Raw genomic sequence first — 20,990 nt, 5'->3', positions numbered from 1 at the left:
CTAACGTGGGAAACCGAGGAGTTAATGAGGACGCGCTATCCCCAGTTGTTTGACCTTGATCAGATTCCGAGGACGGAATCTTCTTAAGGGAGGTAGATTTGTAACATCCTCAAGTGGGCCTAGATGTAAGATTACTAGATTGCCCTTAAGTTGGTGTTGCGTTATTATATGCTTTTATTTTTATTTAATGTTTATTATTAATTAATGATGAGGTTAGGACCAGTTTGTGACAAGGGTCACAGAACAGGTTTGTTTATTTAATTTGGACTTCGTTTGGGTCGCCAAATGATGTACGAAAGATATTAGATAACTGATAAATACCCGTGTGCCACACAGTGTGGGAATTAAACCCATTAAGTGACTAGTGTGCTGTCTCTCTCTTCTCATTTCCAGATCCTTCCCAAAATAACCCGTACTTCACCTTCTCCACCTATCAAACCCTAATTCCAAATTCTTGTACTAGAGCTCAAATCGTTCATAGCTTTATGTTCTCTACGATTTACTGATTCTTTTAAGGTAAGGTTTGTATCATTTCTTGGTCTAATCTTTGAGAAATTGAAGCTTTTGTGTTAGTTTTTATTAAAAGTATAAATTGGGTCAAAATGGGTTGATTTGATGTTGTTTGAGTCCAAATCTTGTGGGTTTATGTTTCTTGATGATTAGTGTATCAGATTTGGTAAGTTTTGAGGTTAAAAACGAGCTCTAGATCGAGAATTGGATGAATTTGGTTGAAACCCGTCACTTTGGTAGCTGCTACTGCAGATGAACTACCCTCGGCCGATGGTCTCTGACCATCGACCGATGGAGTGAGACGATCGGTCGACGGACTAGACGATCGACCGATGGTGGAAGTCCTTCGACGAACGGTTGAAAATTTAACGATCGACCGATGGTGTAGTCCACCGGCCGATGGAGTAGTGACGATCGGCCGATAGTCTCTGACGATCGACCGATGGTCTTAGACAGTGAAATTTTTTACTAAGTGTTGATTTCTAGCCGTTATGCTGTCCGTTTGTATTTTGAGATTTTGATGTAAATTTCAAAAGTGCACAAGTGTTAAGGAGAAAAATTTTAGCGGACAGATTTTCTGACAAAATTTCTATATTTGTGTTATTTGGTGTTTATGGACATAAACTAACTCGTGTATATGTATTTCTCAGGAGAAAAGGAGAAAGAGAAGGTTCAGTGATTAGATAGCTGAACACCTTCTCGTTTGCTGGTAATCGGTGAGTGGGACTAACTGTGGAATTTAGTATAGAGTAGCATGTTATATTATGACTGCCATGCTAGTTAGTTGTACTTATTGATACAGTTAGTTAGTTTATTGTGATGACTGCATGTTAGTTGATGCTTGTCTGCTGGAGCCCAGTGCGTCCCTATTGTGTGGTAGCCTCGGTAGGAGAGATCAACCTGCGGGTTGGGTTCCTCTGTGGTAGCCTAGACAGCCGTGGTGTATATATATGTGAATGACGCGTTCGTTGCGTGTGGATTATGTATATACATACGGTGGTGGAGGAACTTCTGGTAAGCCCCAGCCCGATCAACTGGTGGTTAATGGTTTGGCCGAGCCGCCAGAGTCTCTGTAGACGGCACTTGGGTGATGTTTGTGTGTTAGCTCTTTGTGACATGATTAGTATAACTGTTCTGTATACTATTGCCTGTGGTTAGTCGTACTCACTTAGCTTCGTGCTAATTCCCCTCCATCTCCTCCCTGCAGGTTATTAGCTTTTGTAGAGATGATGCTTTTGGGGAGAAGACGGGGCATGCTGATGTTATGTTTGACAGGAGCCAACTCTGATGTGTCTTTTCCTATAAAACTAAACTTTTGTTGAAACGTCACGTGACACCATATGTATTAGTTAAATGCTAGCTGTCAACTGTTTTGGTTATGCAATTATGATATGTTTATATTATTATAATGGTTTAATTAACGTTAATGCTTCCGCCACGTCTTTATAAAAAAAAAATCAGCGGTGTCACAGTAAGATTTCATAATAAAGGGAATATGCGACGTGATTAAATGTTAAGTATGGTTACCAAGTGCTCAACCACTTAGAATATTTTTATTAAAATGTTTATATATGAAATCTTGTGGTCTATATATATATATATTGCTGCCGGCATTAAACCTATATCTCACCAACTTTATGTTGACGTTTTAAGCATGTTTATTCTCAGGTGATAACTAAAAGCTTCCGCTGCAACATGTTGAATTTAAGCAAGATCTTGAGTATGCATATTTGTGTCAAAAATAAAACTGCATATCGGAGGATTTGTAATATAAAATATGTTGGAGGTCGTGTTGTTATTATCACATGTAAAGTTTGTAAGTCTAAGATTATCGCTAAACGATAATCCTTATTAAGTTGTTTAAACCTTGTATTTGTAATAAAAGCTATGGTTTGTATTGTAAAAACAAATGCAGTTTTTGAAAAATGTCGCATATAGAGGTCAATACCTCGCGATGAAATCATATGTTATTGTATTCGTCCTTATGGTTAAGGTCGGGTTATGACATGTTTGCTGTAGTCATTGAAGAGGTTAATGAGGACTGTGAAGGAGTGCCCGGACAGGTTAAGGGTCTTCTCCAGGAATTCTCAGAAATTATGCCAGACGAGATTCCACCCGGGTTACCAAAGATGCGAGATGTTCAACATTGCATCGATTTAATACCCAGCTCAACCATACCGAACAAACCAGCATATCGAATGAATCCTACTGAATTTGAAGAATTACAACGGCAAGTGACCGAATTGTTGGATAAAGGATTGATACGAGAAAGCATGAGTCCATGCGCGGTCCCAGCTCTTCTAGTGCCAAAACAAGGGGGCATATCGGATGTGTATTGATAGTCGAGCGGTTAATAAGATTACCATCAAATATCGTTTTCGCATACCGCAATTTAATGATTTACTCGACCAATTGCATGGTGCTGCTATTTTTTCTAAAATCGATTTGCGAAGCGGTTACCATCAAATACGGATGCGACCCGGAGATGAGTGGAAAACGGTGTTTAAAACTCGTGATGGGCTTTATGAATGGATGGTTATGCCTTTCGGGCTCTCTAATGCCCCGAGTACCTTCATGAGGTTAATGAATCAAGTTTTTAAGTCATTCATATGGCGGTTTGTGGTGGTGTATTTTGATGACATACTAGTTTATAGTCCCACGATTGAGGAACACTTGCATCACCTAATCAACAACTATATGCTAACCGAAAGAAGTGTCATTTTCTCACCCCCGAAGTGACGTTCCTTGGTTAAATCATTTCAGAGAAAGGCATTCGTATGGACGAGAACAAGATTGAAGCCATTTTGCAGTGGCCGCTTCCCACCAATCTCCACGACATTCGCAGCTTTCACGGGTTAGCTTCTTTTTACCGTCGTTTTATTCAAAATTTTAGTACTATCATAGCACCGGTTACTGAATGTATGAAGGGCGGTCAGTTTTCTTGGAATGAAGCAGCAACTAAGGCTTTTAACGAGCTAAAGGTAAAAGTGACCCAAGCTCCTGTTTTAGCTTTGCCTAATTTTTCTGATGTTTTTCATGTTGAGTGTGACGCATCAGGGGTGGGGATTGGAGGTGTGTTGAGCCAAAACAAGCAACCCATTGCATTTTTTAGTGAAAAATTGAATGATACTCGGTGTAAGTATTCTACCTATGACCGAGAATTTTATGCCATTGTGCTGTGTTTGGAAGCGTGGCGTCATTATTTATTACCAACCGAGTTTGTGCTTTATTCTGACCATGAATCTTTGAAGTATATACATGGGCAACACAAGTTAAATGCTCGTCACGCTAGATGGGTCGAAGCTTTCCAAGCTTATTCTTTTGTTATTCGTCATAAAGCGGGCTCTCAAAACCAAGTTGCTGATGCTTTAAGTAGACGCTATACGCTGCTTTCAATTATGAAAATAAATGTGTGTAGTTTTGAAAGCTGGAAGGACCTGTACAAAATTGATGGGGATTTTCAGGATGTTTGGAGTAAGTGTGCTACTGGAACATATCAAAGGTATAATATTTATAATGGATTTTTGTTTAAAGGGCATCGTTTATGTGTACCTGTGGGCTCGGGCAGAGATGCTATTATTACCGAGCAACATGCTGGAGGTCTTGGGGGTCATTTTGGGATGAACAAAACATTGCTACTTATCAAAAACGATTTTTATTGGCCTCGTATGGAAAGGGACGTTAATCATGTGGTTACCCGTTGTCGTATCTGTCATATTGCCAAGACCCAAGTTATGAATTCAGGTTTATATATGCCTCTTCCAGTCCCTTCTAGGCCATGGGAGGATATTATTCTCGACTTCGTACTTGGTTTACCCCGTACCCAATGACAGAAAGATTCGATAATGGTTTTGGTTGATAGATTTTCAAAAATGGCTCACTTTATTCCTTGTTCGAAGACATTTGATGCTAGCCAAGTTGCTCGTCTCTATTTTGCTGAGATTGTACGTTTACATGGAGTTCCAAAGTCGTTAACGTCCGATCGTGATGTGAAATTTATTAGCCATTTTTGGCGGACTTTATGGGCTCGTATGGGATCTAAGTTGCAGTTTAGTAGTTCTCACCATCCTCAAACGGATGGACAAACAGAAGTTGTTAATAGAAGTTTAGGAAATTTATTGCGGAGTTTGATTGGTGACCAACCGAAATAATGGGATTTGACTCTTCCTCAAGCTGAGTTTGCTTACAATCTATCTGTTAATCGCACTACTAGTAAAACTCCATTTGAAATTATTTATGGCCTTAATCCTTCAACTCCCCTTGATTTTCATCCACAACCGATGCATGATTCGCCTGATGTTGAAGGACTGGACCAGGCTAAAAAAATGCAAACATTACATGAGCAAGTGCGCACTCGTATCACGAAACAGAATGACGCTTATAAGAGTCGGGTTGATAAGCATCGTAGGCGTATTGTTTTTAAAGTTGGTGATCTCGTGTGGATTCATCTTCACAAAGAAAGATTTCCACCAGGGCGATTTGGGAAACTCAAGCCAAGGGCGGATGGACCTTTTCGTGTTTTGGAACGTATTAATGACAATGCTTATAAAATCGAATTACCAGGTCATTATAATGTCACAGCTACTTTTAACGTGGCCGATTTATCCCCATATGTTGAAGAAGGTGATGATGATCTTGACTCGAGGACGAGTCTTTCCGACGAAGGGGAAAATGATCAGGAACATCTGTTGATGCTAAAGAACGCAGGTGGGCCCAAGTTTATCAACGTCGGTCCAAGAAGGTATTGGGCTTACATGATTATTTGGAGTATGGTGAATTGGGCCTGAAGTGAGCTGTTACACCCGTGACTTGAAGAATAAGCTAAGGAGAAGACTTTTTGGCTACAATTATAATTAGTTATTTTATTTCTTTATTGAATTGATTTTATTTCCTGTATTTAAACTCTTGAGGAGAATGTTTTTTATTCAGTTTTTATGTTTTGAATATTGAGTAATAAAAGAATTCCACGTGAGTATTATCACGTTTGGGTTTATACTACGCCTCTGTGCTTTTCTGCCCTTAACAGGGACATTAGTTTCGTTAACTAACCGGCAACAATATTCTTCGCCAATGAGTTTCACATCATATTCACAAGTGACATATATTCCGTATGCTCCACAAATTCCATATAATCAACGACCATATGTTAATCCCCCCCCCCCCCTTCAACCATTGCATTCACTTATTCGCACCCCTTCAGAAACACCACTCGGGGAAGTTGAAGAAACCTAACCCGACGTCGATGCCAAAGCTGAAATCCCAATGTCGAATCTGATGACAAGAAAGGAAAAAAGGAAAAAGGGTTAAAGTGGCATGGACCGACAAAGAAAGTAGGATTTTTGTCCAAGTGTTAAAGCCGTGTTTCTCAAAATCTTGATGTGAGAAACTCTTAAACTAACGACTCTTATTGGGTCTCCATCAATAATCAATATAACACACTAGTTAATTGAGCCCCGACGACTGATCAATTAATCGACAAATATAGTAAGATATCAATTCATTTGAGTTTACTCCAAATTTGAATCACATTAGGAAAGTGGACGTTCATATGCCGATATCATGGCGTACCTAAGAAAGGCATACAAGGCTAAAATGAAATGGGTATATATGTATAAAGATGTATGAAAAGTTCTCAAAGATTGTCCCAACTTTCTAACTTTTAAGAGGCCCGACAACAAAAGACATCACCCCAACACAGAGACGATTATTTTGGGAGACGACAACCCGAACCCCGATTCGATTAGGAACCCGATCCCAATTTTAGATTCTCTATTCTAAGGTGATGCCATCTGTCATCCACCGGGTCATGCCAAAAGTCAAAGGAGTTTAGGATCGTCGGATGCGGCATCCATCTTTATACAGAGGAAGCTCGAGCATCAGTTATTGAATCCGGTCAAGCTACAACAACCAATATTTTCAAAAAGATTTCAAAGGAAGACAAGACGTGTACAATGATAAAAAGTTTTAAACTTTTAGCCCGACCAGTTTTAGACAACTTGCCATCCGAACAATACCATTCGGTGATGGAAGCAATAGCATGCATTCAAAAGAAATTTTCGAATGCCTGCGACGATGAAGAATAATTCTATGTATTTTTAATTATGTCATTTTTAACTCGTAGTTTTAATTACGTCGTTTTTAATTCGTTGCATTTACATTATGTCGTTTTTAATTTGTATTTTGTCTAAAATTTATGTAATTTTAATTGAAATTAATGAAGCTTTATTTAAACTTATAAAAAAATATCATCAATATTTATTTATTTAAATAATAATAATATATTATTTATACATAAATAAACAATAAAATAATAATAATAATAATAATAATAATAATAATAATAATAATAATAATAATAATAATAATAATAATAATAATAATAATAATAATAATAATAATAATAATAATAATAATAAAATTAAAAAAATAAAGTGGATTCATGTGATGATATGTCATGATTGGGAGTGAAATGTGATGGACTAGTGATGAGAAGTAAATATGAAGAAAATGGTAATTTGATAATGATGTGACAGTTTGTTAATATGAAAAATGGTGTTATGGTTGAGAATGGTGTAACCATGGTTATAAATCATGTTCTTACTAGCACGAATAACCTAAGACGTTAATATCTTGCATTTTTAATTTACAAATCATGTGGGGATCGATATATATTTTTTAGATGTGTGATACAACAAGCATAAGTTTCATCAATATGGCCTTTTTTTAAAGTCAGTGAAGGGCACTAAAGGAGGTTATTAGTAACCCACCGATCATGTTCATGAAGTCACAAGTAATGCTCAATTCCTACATCCGTTAGGAGAAAACCTCATAAAATTTTACACCCAAAAAAATCCTCGTGAGAACCTTGCTAGATATGGGCAGATTCCACTATTTTCAAGAATTCTCCAAAAGACTTCATAACCAACTACAAAGTAAATTGCGGTATGAAATCTTCAAGTAAGACTCGAACTCGAGACCCCTCTAACACCCAGAAGGACGGTAACCACTCAGCTAAATGAAAATTGATTAACGAAAGCGATTCGTCTACTAAACGTTTTCAGTTCTTCTAACAAAATACAATCGAGTACCAAATAACACATAGCTAGTTACGCATATAACTTTTAAATTACTTTATAGGTACCTGCATTTATATATATACGTTGTATGTTACCTTATTGTATTCTCGACCATTGTCACTATTAGTAATTCAAGGTTTAGGTGTAGTCGATACGTAAGAATGTATAATTGAGACTATTCTTTCTTAGTGTGTTTGATGAACAAAATAAAGAAAAGAAGCATGGTAAAACCTCTCATATTGGTTACGCCCTCACCATGCCAGGACACCAATGTTAGTGTCGCCACCCTCACTTCGCCCTGAATTCTCGCCTCACTTATGTCTTCACCACGCATAATCTAGGACACAGATCATTGTATTAATGGACTGTATTTTTGGCTTGAACACTCGTAAAATGATTTATTTAATTAATATGGTGGGTCAATGTCATACTTTGAAAGTATGTCATGCATGATAGTGATCATTTTCTGAGGAGAACATACCGATGTGATGAAAATATGACTGTCCGGCTAAGAAAGGACTTAATAGTTAGAGTTGGAAGTGGTGTAGGTATTGTAAAGAAATGATGAGTGAGTGTAAGATTATGGGGCCAACATCAAATTAACAAGTAACAACACCATACAGGGCCGGCTAAGGCTATGGGCGAAGCGGGCGACGACCCGGAGCATCACGCGGTTAGGGGCATCATTTCGAAAAAAATTATTAATATCCATAGTTTAAACCTCATAAAGATATATGCTTGCGTAACTGTTGGGGGCATTTTATAATCATTTCGCCCGGGGCATGCAAAAACTTTGAACAAAATTTGACCGGCTCTGACACCATAGAGATTTAGACAGAGATGTTGTACGAATATTTAATTCCCCACACTCCTTGAGAATCTCTGTCAATTCTCAAATCTTCATAACTTTTATAAACTCTCATAAGTACCAGTTAAAAGTATTATTCATGCTATATATTTAGATACAAAGAACTAAAATTAAATCTAATTAATCATACAAATTCTCGGACCCAAATCTACAATCGAACTTGGGTAAACCCTAACTTATATTCTAATAAATTGTTGACTTATTTTTTGGGATTACCATTAGTGGCGGAACTTTGAGGTTTTTTTACGAGCGAAAAGTATAACATAGAATGAACTATGATTGTAATTTTGAGGGCGACTAAGATATAATTTTTTATAAGCATATATATCATAAAAATTACACCATTGACTCGAATGTTCAAAGAGACCACAACCCTCTTATGTCTCTATCAAGTGCCGCACTGGTCCCTATGAAAAGTCGCCCTGGTTACTCCGTATTAGGAATGACAATGGATCAGACATAGATCAGATTATGTCACATCCACATCCACATCCACATCCACATCCACATCCATTAACTAAAGTTCATCCATATTCATATCCATTTAATTTTAATTTATCCATCCATATCCGATGAATTATTCGGGTTAACGAATATCTATCGAATAATTTACCGTTAGATATTTTTTCAACTTAATACTGTGAAAAGTCATAGCATGTTATAAAAATAAGTCGTAACGTACATAGCATACATGCTTTAAATCACCTAAATGACTAGTTTTTCGTAACTTTCGTGTATATATATATATATATATATATATATATATATATATATATATATATATATATATATATATATATATATATATATATATATATATATATATATAATCTGATGACAATAAATACACTATACATATTAGAATATGATCGAGAGTCTGTTATACAAATATCAGTTAAGTATGTAGAGTGCCATTAATTATAGGAATTATTCAAAATTTAATATAATAAAAATTAAAGAAAAATGTATCTATGTAGTGAAATAATATATATATATATATATATATATATATATATATATATATATATATATATATATATATATATATATATATATATATATATATATATATATAAGTTAGCTAATTAATATCTGTATATTATATGTTTATATATTTAAGCGTTTCAGGTGACATCAGATTCATCTATGAATTATAAATTGTTATTCATATCCGACCCAATAAACATCTATTTCCATATCCAATATTCGTCGATTTAGATCATATGTTCTTAAAAAATTAGCTCATCTCTACTAGCTTATGAAAAAATAGAGCTTATGAAAGTGAATTACTAAAAAACCTTCTTTATATTATTTTATATTAATATTATTATTGTTGTACTCTTTAATCAATCCACACCAATAAGCTCCATCTACTTTACCAAACATTAATAAAAGTTAATAAACTCCAGCTTAAAGCTTCAAAAATAAACTCCGGCTTTCAGTTCCGGTCATAAACTCCAGCTCTAGCTAGAAGCTCCAGCTCCAACTAGTTTCTGTAGACGTAGATTTACGGATCTTAGGTCGCTTGCTAACAATCCTAGAGGCGTAATACACCAGAATTGGATTAAACCGAGATATGGGTCGCATCGGGATCGATTAGATCAAACCTAGATAGTATACTAGATTAGATCGACACCTAAACGAAGTATTTCGGTGGTATAACGTGTTAGGGTACTGGAGAGGCGAAAACCAGTCGACTAGGGTGATTAGAATGTGTAACCCTACAAAGGAAAAATAAATCCGTATATATACTAAGTATCAGACACACTCGGTCGAGTGTGTCTCTCAGTCGGTTGACTGTCTTACACAGTCGGTCGAGTGTGTAGACACACTCGGTCGAGTGTATGGACACACTCGGTCGACTGTGTAGGTTTATTAACATATTGATCATTTAAATAATAAAGCACACACAAACACGAACGTAATCAATAGTCACATGTAAATGTTATTACATAACCAAATGTATTAAACGTCGAAATAATCTACGGCTGGGGATTCATGCACTAACAAACTCCCCCTAAGACCTAGCCATAGCGCAGAAAAATTCAGTTATCAATCAGTAAACGGATCTGTCACCCAGTTCTTCAAATAGCAGAGTTTCATAACTCTGCAGTACTGTTCAGCCTGCACACGATTTTCTGGGCGATACAGCATCCGGTTGTAGTATAAGGTGAACATATCTTCCTCACAGCAGTTCCTTAACCAAACTGGATCCAAAATCCTTATACTATCATTTTCATCTCCTCCATCATTGTCTAACACTATAACTGCTTCCTCCGAGCGTTCATCGTAATACCACCAACGAAAATGAGGGCTGAAGTGTTGCGGCATTTTCCTCACTGGAACCTTTCGCATATACTTCATAGGTTGATATTTAACAATCTTCCTTCTGATGCCCGTTTTCTTGTTCGTCCTGTAAGAGATCTTCGAAAATTGAGGTCAAAAACCTGAGAAATTAGGTGATTTAAATTATCTTCTTATCATACGAACCAAAAGATCAGGAATACCAACATAATCCTGATATAACATCTTGAGCCTTGCAATCTGCATAAATTCAAAATATGGTAACGAAGTGAACTCGTATGCATATCTGATATAATCCACTCCGTGTTCTTTCTTGATCGCGTACATATCAAACTCTTTTATGTAGGCCCAAGCAATAATCTTCCCTTTAGCACGCAAACTCTCGCAGTGCTCAATAAATTTCAAAAATTGAGGCTCCACCACAGGTTTCATCACATATTTACGAATCCTCATTGAAATCTTCCAATCTTCTTCCAAAACCTCCACTTTTTCTTTATTGATCTTCACCGGCAAAAACCCTTCCGGTAACACACTCTCTTGCTCTTTCTGTTCTTTCTCCTTGCATTTTCGATTCAAAAGTTCATCATTCATTTGAAAGTAATCAGCAAAAGTTGGAAGATCATTATCAGCAAAACCTTCATAACGTGGATACGGCTCTGTCGGCTCATCCTCTGTTATTACCTCATCAAAACTGTTATCACTTTTATCAACAGTATCAGAATCACTCAAATCCTCATCAAACCTATGAGCCCCTGAAGTCGAGGCTTTTGATGTTGCGTCAGCAGATTCCTTAGCTTCTCGCTCTAGACACTCCATCAATTCCTGTTCAATCTCGGTTAGATCCGGAGGGATCTCCCCTTCTTCTAAATTATTGTAAACAGTAGAGTGATTAAGGCGATCCTGCATAGCTAAAAATTTAGAAACTGTTATTACTTGAAGTGGAGTTACATACAGTGGGTGATCCTCCGTATAGCCTATAGCAATTTCAAGAGCTCTGTCCTCCTCTTCTTCACCCAGAGTACCAAAAGGATCTGGTTCTCCGTCCTCCTCTTCAATTACAATCTTCTTTTCCCATTCGTTTAACCTCTCAGTCAAATCTTGATTCTGAGTTTGTAGAGCCAAAATCTCACCAGCTTGACTTCCTACATTCTTCTCAAGTTCACCAATCCTCAACTGTTGTCTATCAACTAACTCCCTCATTGCAGACATTTTTGTTTTCGTCGTTTGCTTATCCTCCACAGTAGCCTTTTGGAATTTAGAAAAATCATTAGTCAACTGAATCAATCACCGATTAAATGTCCCAGTCAGATCACCTATAACACCTTCAGGACGCTGAGAAGTTTGGACTTGTTGAGTTGATGGCGTTTGCTGTTGTTGAGTGGGTGGAAGTTGAGTAGAACCATCGGCATCACCAGTAGCTGGAGCAGTCGGAGCAACCTTTGGTTGAGATTTTGTTGTGGAAGATGAGCTGTGGTCTTTAACCAGAATCTTTAACCGCTTCTGTCTCGGTCTTGTAGACACACTTGGAGTTTCAGCTAACTTCCTCTTGATCAAATTAACTTGACTGTCATCAAGTTCAGTTACATCATCCTCATCTACTAACCAAGGACCCATTTGCTTCGGTGGAGGCTGATTTACTTCTTCATCACCAGCAATAGTTATATCAGTCTCATCACCTGAAGTGATGTTTTCATGTCTACAGCTCAAACCTTCCGGACACACGTACTTTTCATTGTCCAGATGACCGATCAACCTCTTCTCCGGTATCTCAATAGAACCAACCCTGTTCTGCATAAACCTATTGAAAGACTGATCATTCAAATGATTCTGTTTCAGTACATCCTGGGAAATTTTCACTAACCCTGGAACTTGCTTCTCTAGCATTATCAGAAGAAACCTTGGAAATACCAGATGAATTTTCCTTTTCACATTCAACAACATCCCATCGAAAATAAGTTGAGAAAAATTGAAGTCAGCATTCAGAACTAACGTGACAAACATCGAACTGTAATTTCCAGTCATTTCATCGAAACCGCCCTGCATCGGGCTCAAGCTCCTTAAAAGAACATACGTAAGGTGTTTGTAATGTCTGCTGAATTTTGTATGCTTTACAGCCTTTGTAATGTCACCAGCATATCCACAGCGCTTTAAACACCTTCTAACTTCAAAGCGGGTAAAGAAGTTGGCATAGTATCAATATCTGAGAACCCTATATCTTCCCTAATGGTCTGAGCTGAAATTCTTACAATAGTATTGTTGACCGAACTTAGAATCACCTTCTTGTTGTTCTCAATAACAATGCTAGCAACTTCCCAAAACTTTCTCAGATGTGAATAGTATGGAGTGCACTCAGCTGTAATTGCCTTGAAAATTCTTGATCGCTTCAGAAATGCGATAATTGGACCAAACTTTCCCCTTTGAGCTTCTGTCCCAGTGTCATCAACACAAGCAAGCACATTAGTATTTTCACGTCCGATTAGACCTGGTAGTTCAGATGATAGCGGGATCTGTTGTTCGTCTACTTCCTCTTCCATATGTTGTTGTTCTTGAGACATTCTGAATAACTTTAAAACACTCAAAACAACATAGCTAATAAGCATTTACCACCATGTATCATGGGGTATCAAATTACTCACATGCATCAGTAAACAAATAAAAATAACAAACATATTAACTGATAAACACACAACTACCGCGTTCAGAAGTCACTGTTTATTACAATCCATAGATTCAAGGCTAACAGACTAGCCTTATCAAATTACACATTAACAAGATTAAACATAAGCACACGAAATCACAAGCATTAGCGTTATCCCACAATAACATCCTCTGGGACTGGCTTCAATTTGTAATTCGTGTCCTCAAACAGATCAAGCTCATCAAACAAATGATTTAAAAGAACTGCATAAGGGAATGGTTTTTCCTCATTATCCATGGTATCCTTCATGATATTGACGACAATCTGACCTAAATTCACTTTAATGCATTCCGTAAGACAATACAACAGAACAGCCTCAGTACCAGAAAGAAAATCGTCATTTGGATCACGAAACACAACGTTTCTTTTGATAATCCTCATGTTAGGTATCAAATCACTCCTAATATCACTGTCTCTAACCTCGATTCTATTGGCACCCATTACATAACCTGGCTTAGTGATGTGAGAAGCCACTCCCCCAGCATCAAATTTGCTAGAAATATTCCTGAGATCTTTGCTAGGACAATAAATCTTGGCTCCCTAGTACGGTAATAATAAATGATCAGCAAACTCATCTAGGGTCCACTTATAAGATTTCCCAAAGAAATTAGCATGAACATACTTCCTTTTACCCTCTTCTAAATCCACACAGGTATAGAACTCTTGAATAAGCTTGGGACAGTAATGGTCTCCTATCTCAAGAAATGTTAAGCAATCTAGACCCTTCCATTATTCGTGAGTGGTCTGGGTGGCAACAACTTCAGATTCCACTCGAATTGGTCTATGTTTGGCCAAAACTGTGACGACCCGGAAATTTCCGATCAAATTTAAACCAAACTCTCGATACGATTTAGTATTCTTGACACAATAAGCAAAGTCTGTAAGGTTGAGTCTCAAAATTTTTGAACTGTTTCATGAATTCAATTAACCTTCGACCATTTCCGACGATTCACGAACAACTATTTGTAAATAAATATATATATAATTTAATATACATATATATAGATATGTATATATAAATATATATATATATATATATATATATATATATATATATATATATATATATATATATATATATATATATACCAATAAAGTATATTTAGTATATAATTACATATTTAAAGTTTTGGATACGATTATAAAAAAAATAGTAATACTAGCTTTACGTTTTATGAAACTTGTGTTGACGATACACTTACAAAATAAATGGCGGTTAAAATATATTCTTATTATATTATGATTAATTGTACGTTAGAATATATGTAAGTATTATATGTATACTTATGTTTGCTTTTGTCAACAAAAACCAATCATATGTATGCATCTTTCAAAAATTGATAATTATGTTCCTACTTTTAACTCAACCTACACAAACCCACTCAGCCACTTTTCTAATTATTTTTCCTTTCTCAATTTATGGTGCTTGACACCATCATCAAGTCTCATCATTCGATTATAATATTTCTCTACTTTACAACTTAAATATTTAAATGATCCACTAGTGACTCATTATTTCACATTCATTATTTATAATATGAATTAATTAATCGCAACCTAATCATGCATATGCAAACATGTACTGTTTAATTTTGAATAATTGAGTTATTATTATTATATTATTAATATAAATATAAATATTATATATTCCTGTTCTGATTTAGCCATCCGTGAATCGAATAAACAAATTGTGATTGAATGCGTTACTGTGTTAAGTTGATTGAATGCATTACAGTGTTAAATTGATTGACTATTATTGTTTCTTGTTTTCATCAACTTATCTAACTCTATATATTTACACATATACATATAATGAAAGATTAACAGACAAAACCACCACACTATTTGTTTCTCTTCTTCTTCTCTTTTGATTTCTGTCCGATGATCAAACAACTGCCATCACCACAATCAAACCAAGAACAACCACCACCGTCTACAACATCTATTTTTTTCTGCTTTCTTGTAATGAACACAAAACCATTTCTCCTTAATCCTCCCTGCACACCATATGTATTTTCTGTTTCATACTATGCAAATACTTCCTTCTATTATTCGTTTATATTGGAGTGAACCACAAACACCACCTACGGGCTCTTGTTCTGTGGTTCACCATCACCCATAATGACTTCTATTCTCTAATTGCTAATCCCGTGTTCTTTTCTTGTTGGCGAGCACCACCCCAAAACAAAACCGATCACCACCCTATTACTTTTCTCTCTCTCTCTCTCACACATATGTTTGCTGTTCTAACCGCTGAAAACAAACCCAAACACTCCACCTGCTATTCTGTTCCAGTCGACAACCAACACCCATTTTCTATTGTTGCTACTATCGGTACAGCTTCTGTTTCCACTTTCTATTATAATCTGAACATAATACTGCAACCCGATCACCCATTGATTTCTAAAACGATCAAACCACCAAACCCTAAAACTATATTTTTATTTTTCTTTTGTCGACAACCAAACAAACCCAGGAAGTTAAAAACCAAAATACAAACCCATCATCTTTAGTATTTCTGTATCTGATGCAATAACAATGATGATGACGTTTACGATGAGTGGTGATAATGATGATGAACAATGGTGAAACAACGATGATGATATTCTGTTAATTGTTTCCTGTCTGATTCCTTCTGTTTCTGTTTAATTCGATAACCAAACACCACCATAAAACTCCATCAAACACCCATTTTATTGCTACTGCTACTCGCCTTTATTTAATCCTGTTGCAGTTCAATCGACACAAAAGGGTAGCACGTTTTTTTTTTTTTTCCTTTGTGGCCGACATTCATTAAACAAATAACCCCACAATCCATCGGTGGGTTTAAAGGGATACATGTTAGCAGGCCTTGGAAATATAATAACATTGGATCGAGATTATAGGGCCAAACGATTTTATTTTGGTCTTATGAATTCGCGGTGGGCCAAAACTGTTTAGAAGGTTGGACTAAAAACTATTTTACGATATTGGGTTGCGGTTGTTGTGACCCAAAACACTCTTGAAATAAATGGTATGAATGGTTATGATCGTGTGGTGTTAGGAGACAGTAGTAAATGATATACAGTAATTTATGATGATTGATTATGATATACGGACTATGACGATGATGATAGATGGTAATAACAATTATGACATGAGTTCGTTAATACATAAAATAAAGATGATGATTAGTGAATACATGAGATGAATAGGCTAAATATAAATGGGTTTCGTAGTATAATTGAAAGATAATGTAGCTTGGATGGTTTGGTTGTGGTGTCGGGTAACGAGAGGTTGGGGGTTCGAGCTTTGGCAAGGGCATTATTTTTTTAAAGGCTTGTTAACACTAAGGTAGCTTTCCTATTATTATTATTATTATTATTATTATTATTATTATTATTATTATTATTATTATTATTATTATTATTATTATTATTATTATTATTATTATTATTAAACTAACACTAAATATTAAAATTATGATTATTATTATTATTATCAAAAGTATTAGTATTATTATTAGTATTGTTATCATTATAGTTATTAATATAAAAATTAGTATCATTATTATTATTAGTAAAAAAATCATTATTTTTATAATTATTATTATTAGTAATCATTATTATGAAAATTAACATTTTTATTAAAAGTATCATTTTATTAAAGTTATTATTTTTATCATCTACATTAAAAATATTATTTTTAACTCTAATATCATTATTATTATTTTTATCATTACTAATATTATTTTAGTATTATTATAATTTTAACAAACGATATATATATATATATATATATATATATATATATATATATATATATATATATATATATATACACAAAAATATATTTACTATATATAACATAACAAAATTTATTTTTGAATATATAAAATGAATATATGAAACATATAGGTTAATAATATAAAAATGATATAACCAATAAATTTAAATATATATAAATATGTTCGATTACAATTATGTGTGTTAATATATACACAAATGATATAGGTTCATAAATCCGAGATCAACCCTACACTTGTTAAATGACGTCATATGTATTTTTACTAAAAAATACAGTATGGTGAGTTTCATCTGCTCCCTTTTTATTTGCTTTTGCAATATATATATTTTTGGGCTGAGAATACATGCGCTTCTTTTATAAATGTTTACGAAATAGACACAAGTAATTAAAATATATTCTACGTTGAGTTGTACCACTGGCATATTTCCCTGTAGCTTGGTAACTACTATTTACATGAGTATTGTAAACGCGAATCCTGTTGATAGATCTATCGGGCCTGACAACCCCAACCGGACTGGACGACCAGTATTCAACGGTTGCACAGTACTTCATTTTGGTGACTACACTTGGTACGGTGTAGTGAGATTTCATAATAAAGGGAATATGCGACATTGATTAAATGTTAAGTATGGTTACCAAGTGCTCAACCACTTAGAATGCTTTACATACACTTGCGAGTGTATTATGTTTATGGTTACGAAATCTTGTGGTCTATTAATATATTGAAATGATTGTTATGATAAACCTATGAACTCACCAACCTTTTAGTTGACACTTTTAAGCATGTTTATTCTCAGGTACGAATTAAGTCTTCCGATGTGCATTTGCTCATTTTAAGGACATTATTTGGAGTCGATCATCGCAATGGGACCAAATGTTGATGACTTCGTCCAGGTGGATTAGGATGGGTCCTTTCAAAAACTCTCCTACGGTCAAGATCAAATCTCCAATTTCCAACCAAACTACCACCTGACATACTTAACGTAAGACTAAACAAAACATTCAGTACAATATGGCATGAATTCAACAAAACAACCAAAAACAGCAAAAATTAGGGTTTCAATACACTCGTTCGAGTGTGTATACACACACGGTCGTGTGTGTAGATAACCGGTCGAGTGTGTTAACTCACTCGGTCGAGTATGTCACACACTCGGTCGAGCGTGATCATCCAGATCTGTTTTCTCCCAATTACACAAATCACTCAAATCTGTTGTTTTGATTCAAGATATGGTCATATTAGCCTCTAAACAGGCCGATTAACATAATCACACAATCAATTTTAACAAAACAAGTCTAAAATCATATGATTAGGGTTTTAAGCTTCGGACCTAAAATCATCGATTAAGAACAAACGAGAATGAGTTAAGTTACCTCGATAGTGGCTCTGTAATCACAAAGAGATATTGTATGTAAAAAGCACGATCAAAAACTCATTCTACAACTTCGAAAAATCTGGGTAAAATACTCTCTAAAAATTACCAAGTGTTTTGAGCTGTTCGACGTTCAACACCTTTTATATCCACAGACACACTCGGCCGAGTGTGTCATTCACTCGGCTGTGAGAGTTACTCACTTGACCGAGTGTGTTATGAACACATCTCATTATTTCACAAAGTCAGTCGGTCGTGCAAGTAAGTCACACGGTCTTGTGTGTACACTCACTCGGTCGACTGTCTTTAGGGTTTAAAACTTAGGAAATTTCAATTTCAATTCCATAAACCCTTCCTTGTCCACTTCCCCTGGGACTGATCTCAACAGTACAAAAATTAAACACGCTTTGTTTCATTAAGCTCAAAACATCTTATTATCAAGTTTAAAGAAAAACGCAGGATTCCTTTCACAGTGAACCCCTCAAAGAACTGAATTGACAAGATTATTACATAAAAACTTAAATGCACATGTAACTAACCAATGATACACATATTTTTGGATTTTTCAGATATAAGAGCACATGCGAAGCTACAAAGCAAGAAAAGTTGTACACAATCCAGTGTGTCATGTTAAACAATATTATGGCCAGCATATTAAGCAAATATGAAACCTTACGTGTCTTTAATCATTCAGCTATTAACATCAGTTTCATCGACCAATAAATGATATATCGTCTTTCATGAACAACACAAAGAAGAATATAACACATATTTTTGTGAGTTAACATACCAAACTGATTTAATCTTTTGATTTTCGGGGATCAGAACTGAACTATGTTGACATGATTCAATCATTTTATATCATAAGCAAAATAACTGTCAAGTATATCAATAAACATTTACCAACTTTCACCCTAGACTTTGATGATCACGTTAGATTAATTACATTAACATTTTTCAATGTTCAATTTTGATCACGAAGTCAGTCCTTGTTTGAGATCACACGATGTTTCAGGTAGAACAATTGAGCACAAATATATTGACGCTGTCCTCTTATCACATCTATGTGCATGGGATTTGACTGAACAGAACCATCTCACGATGTTTCTAGTAACCCTGTCAGCCATGAGCTTCTACCTTAAACTTATACTTTTCGTTTCAGATAACATTGTTTATCTTAAATTTATTGCATACTTTGAGAAAACGCATACCGGTCGCTATAAACCTCATACTTAAACGGAAATCGTATGATGTATGATGTTGGATGGATGGTAGTGATATATACATATTTGAGTGATGTGTAGTGACCCGAACTTTTCCATGTTTATATATATTAAATGAAATTGATATTTACATGATTAAGTTTTTCCAACATGTTAAGTAATCAAACTTATTAAGACTTGATTAATTGGAATAGGTTTCATATAGACAAATGACCACCCAAGTTGACCGGTGATTCACGAACGTTAAAACTTGTAAAAACTATACGATAACATATATATGGTTATATATATAGTTAACATGATTTTATTATAAGTATGTATCTCATTAGGTATTTTAACAATGAGTTATATACATAAAAATTGTTGGGATTTAACAAGTTTCATGATACTTAAAACCTTTTAAGAAACATATCAAAGCGGAAGCATGTTAGTTACATTTTAGCTTGTTAATCTTTAAACCATTTTAAAGTTAAATCCCATGGATCAAGTTGTGAAATATGCTTACAAACTACAAGTAAGAAAGTGTTTATACCTTCTCCTAGCTTGTTGATAGATGATGATGAAGATGATGATGAATGGAGCTCCAAAACTATGAAACCTCAAGTAGTTATACCCCAAACTTATAACCAACACCTTGTACTTAGGTTAGGATTTCTTAACACTTGAATTAGCCTTACAAAAACCAAACTTTGAACCTCCTTTTGGCTCCCAATAGCCACGGCATTCAGCAGCAGAAATGAGAGGTTTTGTGCAGAATTTTCAAGTTCAAAATGTGGAGAAAAAAAACTTGAGTCAAGTGGTCAAGCTTTGGTTCAAGTAAATAGCATGCACCACTAAAGTTGTGTGTGTGTTGGAAGTAACAAATGAGCATGGGATGTTGTCTTGAAGACCAAAAATTCTGCACACTCATTTTATAAAATAATAATGTTATATATATATATATATAAACTTGATACATATATATAAACATGTATTTATTTTGTTACTTTCACATTTTATAAACAAGTGTTTATAAAATATAACACAACATAATCATTTAAACCTATAAACAATTATATATAAATTATCCAAATAATTTATCTCAAGTGATCATACTTTAGAAAACCGATTTTCTAAAGTCCAAGTGTCGCGTATTTATTTAATGACCCAAAC

This window comes from Rutidosis leptorrhynchoides, chromosome 1 (assembly GCF_046630445.1).
Source record: "Rutidosis leptorrhynchoides isolate AG116_Rl617_1_P2 chromosome 1, CSIRO_AGI_Rlap_v1, whole genome shotgun sequence".
Taxonomy (NCBI): Eukaryota; Viridiplantae; Streptophyta; class Magnoliopsida; order Asterales; family Asteraceae; genus Rutidosis; species Rutidosis leptorrhynchoides.
Note: the sequence above shows the minus strand (reverse complement) of the source record.